We start from the raw sequence: 5,186 nt of genomic DNA, 5'->3' as shown, positions 1-5,186 counted from the left end.
CTGGATCTGGGGCAGTCTTACCCTCTTTGTTCAAGCCCAGGCAAAGGCCTGATATCGAGGGGGCTGGGTTTCTTTGCCAAATTAGGGGATTACACTTATTAATGTCTAAGGAGTGCTTGGAAATGAAAGATGAGCTAAAATATGCCCAAACCCCTTGATTCCTTTCCAACATAAAAGAAATCTCTTCCTGCTTGACCTCAGGGCTTAAAAACAGCATGGTGTGAGTTGAAATTTAAGTCCCTGGGAGATGTAGGAGGACTTTGTAAACATTTTATGTTTTTCTATGAAATAGATTCAGTGGGGGGCTAAGTTTCCAGAGTAATCCACTTAGTACATGTCGGTGGGGAAAACCTTAACCTGTGTGTTGTTGCATTTTTATATACATTTTACTCTTTGTGTTTTTAACTATTATTATTCTGGAAGGCCTTGGAACAAGACCAACAACCTGATCCTTTGTGAATAAGTGCTTTCAGAGTGGAAAAATCTTTACCCTTTATTATCACACATTATCTTTGATATAACCTTTCTTCAGGTTTGTGGTAGAATTCGATGTCCTCATTTTGCATTCTAATATACCCATAGAAGGAGCTTCCCGCATGGCTCAGTGGTAAAAAAATCTGCCTGCAGTGCAGGAGACCCAGGAGATTTGGGTTCATTCCCTGGGTCAGGAGGATGCCCTGAGAAGGAAATGGCGACCTGCTGCAGTATTCTTGCCTGGAGAATCCCATGGACAGAGGAGTCATGGGTTACAATCCACCGGGTTGCAAGAGCCGTACAGGACTTAGCAACTAAACAATAATAACAACAACAAAGCCACAGAGAAAAATTACACTTTCCTTTTAGTTGATTTGAAGATGGGAAGGCATCATTAAGTTCAATATTTAAGGAGATAAGAGAAAAAGTGTTCAAGAGTCTCAGGATTGTTTCTGAATCCACATTTGGTGATAAATATTAATAGGTAAAGGCAGTGTGCTGGGCCCTAGCTGGTCGGGCCAGCTAGGGCCCCCTTTCTTCCTGTCCAAGCTGAATCACAAGTGCCCTGAGGTTGCAGCTTCCCCTCCTAGTGAATGAGCAGAGAATCACCAGGGATGCTGTTTCAAAGTGAGGGTCCTCTGTGCTCCACCCTGAATGCTTGTCTTCAGTAGGTCTGGGTAAGGGTCTTGGAAACTGTACTTCTGGCAAACATGGGGCTGATTCTGATGCAGAAAAAGTTCAAGACACTTGCTGTGCGAACTAGTGGAAGAATCAAATTAGGTCACTTTACAAATAAGAAACGAAAGTGATTTAGACTCTGTCTTGAAAAGCTGGAATTACCCCCACTTGAGTGTCATGAACTTCGATTTGGGAAATGTCTTCACAATACATTCAGGAATTGAGCAGACTTTGGAAGCTGCGCTGTTTGCCTGACTGTGCCAAGCCAGAGAAGTGGGGATGAGCTTTAGCCGTCCCTCCCGCCACCCGCCCCACCCCCCGCCCTTTTAACTGTCGACTTAAATACACCCATGAGTCTGGGTCCACAGGGAGAGTTCTGCACACTCCAACCAGCACGTGATTTATCCTCCTTTCCACACTCCTCACACAAATGGTTCTTTCTGGTTTGTAGCTGAAGCTGTTAACTGTGGGCTCAGCCTTCACCTCCTGGTGACAGAAAGCCTTTACCAAACCTGTGGTCCCGTCCCTGAATGCCACCTCTTCTGATATTAGACAGTGCTACTTGTTTAGAGCCTCCTGTGAGTTAGACTTTCACACATGTGGAGTGACTGCGTAATTTATTGTTCAAACGGGACAATGTTAAAGGGATGTCAGGGCAGCAGGGACCGTTTGGGGCAAACCAGGATGTACTGTCCCCTGCGCCAGACATCACAACTGCCATGGGAGTGAGGACGGTGAGGTCACAAAGCCAGGGAGGGGCCAAGACCTTTAGTCCAGATCTGGGAGACTCTGAACTGGGTTGAATAGTGTCCCCACAAATTCCTGTCCATCCAGAACTTCAAAATGTAATCTAACTCAGAAATAAGGTCTTTGAAGATGCACTAGGTAAGATCAGGTCATCCTGGTTTAGCATGGGCCCTGTTTACAGTGACCAGTATCCTTATAAGAATGTCCAATACTTTGGCCACCTGATACTAAGAGCCAACTCACTGGAAGAGACCCTGATGCTGGGAAGGAGTGAAGGCAGGAGGAGAAGGGGGCAGCAGAGGATGAGATGGTTGGATGGCATCACCAACTCGATGGATATGAGTTTGAGCAAGCTCTGGGAGATGGTGGAGGACAGAGGAGCCTGGTGTGCTGCAGTCCTTGGGGTCGCAAAGGGTCGGACACGTCTTAGTGACTGAACAATGAACAACAACATCCTATGAGAAGAGAGGAGGGGAACTGGAGGCCAAGGAGGGGCCCGTGTGATGATGACAGGGGCTCAGATGGGGGCGTGGGTCCACAAGCCAAGGAGCTCCAAGGATCTGCCTGGCACAGGTTCTCCCCCGGGGCGAGGCGGAGCTGGCTCTGCTGACACCTGCGTCCTGGCCTCCTGGCCTCCAGGCCTGTGAGAGCATACATCTTGGTGTACTGACGCCGCCAGCGTGGTATCGCCCAGGCTGTGAACCAGCTCCAGGAAACTGGTCCAGACCCTAAAGGCCAGTGACCAGGTCCACCACAATCAGTGCTCAGGACTTCCTGGAAACCTGCGTTTACGCCCGATTATTCACTTACTTTTTATGTGAACTTTAGTAAATGACTTACTCTTGAAGACTCACTTTTCCCGTTTGTACTGTGGGAATGAGGATAATTGTACCTGCCTTATAGGCTATAGTATTGTTATTCTCTTTTTCCTTCGACACATTTATTTTATGTGGGACTTTCCCAGAAATAAAAGACACAGTCTCTTATGGAAAACCGCACCTTACAAACAACCACAGGTTAAGTGTTGAACAAAGCACGATCTGTGCTTTTAGGGAGATTTCAGACAAGGAAACAACTATCCCAATTTGGCTGTGGGTTTCCCGGTGGCTCAGTGGGTAAAGAATCCTCCTGCCAATGTAGGAGACACGGGAGACTCGGGTTTTGTTCCTGGGTCGGGAAGATCCCCTGGAGGAGGGCATGGCAACCCACTCCAGTATGCTTGCCTGGAGAATCCCATGGACAGAGGAGCCTGGAGGCCTGTAGTCTAGGAGGTTTTAGTGAAAACCCATCACCTGATACAGAGTCCTAGTTCCTGATACCAAAGTCGAAAGGAAAAGTGACCTTGTTTTCCTTCTCCCAAATGGCAAGACCTCAGGCCAGACCCCCGGCAGGACCTGCTGGACGCTCCCACGCAGGATCCCATTGACTCATTGACGGGAAGTGGTGCTTAGGATCTGTTCACAGTTGTTGTATTGTTATCCGCTGTATTGTTGGCCAGACTTTTCATGCAAAGAGAGAGCCTGCTGCTTCCTGTGCCTTGACCCCCTAGAATTCCGGATTCTTGGCAGCTTCTGAGTCCTCAGGCAGGCCTGTGGCCCTCCCTGTATTTGATCCCCCACTAGTGAACTTCTTGTACTTTAGATAGCTGCAAAGAATTGTCCCAGTTGTGATCAGAATACTGACTAGCAGATGGGTTTGCACTGGAGGCTGGGCCCCAGGAGGAAAGCACCAGGAGAACGGGGTCTGATCATGAGAGAAGGCTGCCCAGCAAAGGTAGGCTTGCTTCCTGGAAGTGATCGGGCTACTCTGCTTCTTAGTGTTGCTGACAAAGATGGGGCTTGAGATGTTTCCCAGCCTTCTTTTTTTGGACAGGAAAGTAGGGTTTATTGCTGGGCTTGAGTAAGGAAGGGACAGCGACCAGGCTTTCTTGAGGGCAGGCCCCATTTGTCCAAAAGGCACAGTTAGGGACCTATTTGATTCCACAGCTACCGGGATGGCTTCTCTTCCACCGTGTTTTCACATTCATCCGCATGAAACTTAGTAGATCCCCACTTGGAGATGAGATCTTCTGGCGGCCAGGGAACTTGAACTTGGCCCCGTAGAGGCCAAGAACACATGCTACTTGTTCTGTAGCTTGGTGCGGATGGACATTATGACTTGGCTGATGTGCCCCTGGGCTTTCCAAAGGCACCACACACACCTGTCTGGAGGCTAGACTGGGGCCAGCATGCCAGTCATGAAGGCCCACTGGAAAGAGTTGTCTCCAAGGTCCCTTAGGGCAACCTGTATGGGTAACAAGCTGCATACGCTACCAAGAAGGCTGTTGTTTGCAGCCATTGCACACTGGGTCCCCATGGGGAAAAGAGCACAGTCAGCTTAATTGGCTGCCAACAGCCTTCTTCTTTTTAAAGATTCGGGGTCACCATAACCCTTATCATCTTGGTTTCTTCTTTACTGTCTACTGCTGCCCCAGGCACCTACTGAAAGCCCCTCACAGGCAAAAGCCACAAGGCGTTCACAGGAGGATTAGCACCCTGTGTGGATCACAGCAAACTGGAAAATTCTTCAAGAGATGGGCATACCAGACCACCCGACCTGCCTCTTGAGAAACCTATATGCAGGTCAGGAAGCAACAGTTAGAACTGGACATGGAACAACAGACTGGTTCCAAATAGGACAAGGAGTACGTCAAGGCTGTATATTGTCACCCTGTTTATTTAACTTCTATGCAGAGTACATCATGAGAAACGCTGGGCTGGAAGAAGCACAAGCTGGAATCAAGATTGCCGGGAGAAATATCAATCACCTCAGATATACAGATGACACCACCCTTATGGCAGAAAGTGAAGAGGAACTCAAAAGCCTCTTGATGAAAGTGAAAGTGGGGAGTGAAAAAGTTGGCTTAAAGCTCAACATTCAGAAAACGAAGATCATGGCATCTGGTCCCATCACTTCATGGGAAATAGATGGGGAAACAGTGGAAACAGTGTCAGACTTTATTTTTCTGGGCTCCAAAATCACTGCAGATGGTGACTGCAGCCATGAAATTAAAAGACGCTTATTCCTTGGAATAAAAGTATGACCAACCTAGATAGCATATTGAAAAGCAGAGACATTACTTTGCCAACAAAGGTCCGTCTAGTCAAGGCTATGGTTTTTTCAGTGGTCATGTATGGATGTGAGAGTTGGACTACAAAGAAAGCTGAGCGGTAAAGAATTGATGCTTTTGAACTGTGGTGTTGGAGAAGACTCTTGAGAGTCCCTTGGACTGCACGGAGATCCAACCA

General features: G+C 47.9%; 1 non-coding gene across 1 annotated transcript; it reads right to left on the bottom strand.

The window, feature by feature from the left end:
• Window positions 1-4,154: 4,154 nt before the first annotated feature.
• LOC112444255 (small nucleolar RNA SNORA70) lies at window positions 4,155-4,289 on the bottom strand. Its single transcript, XR_003032507.1, has one exon. It is a non-coding gene; the product is annotated as a small nucleolar RNA SNORA70 (small nucleolar RNA).
• Window positions 4,290-5,186: the final 897 nt, after the last annotated feature.

Source organism: Bos taurus, chromosome 24 (assembly GCF_002263795.3).
Source record: "Bos taurus isolate L1 Dominette 01449 registration number 42190680 breed Hereford chromosome 24, ARS-UCD2.0, whole genome shotgun sequence".
Taxonomy (NCBI): domain Eukaryota; kingdom Metazoa; phylum Chordata; class Mammalia; order Artiodactyla; family Bovidae; genus Bos; species Bos taurus.
The sequence above is the reverse complement of the archived record's forward strand: the minus strand, read 5'-3'. Positions and strand labels throughout refer to the sequence as shown.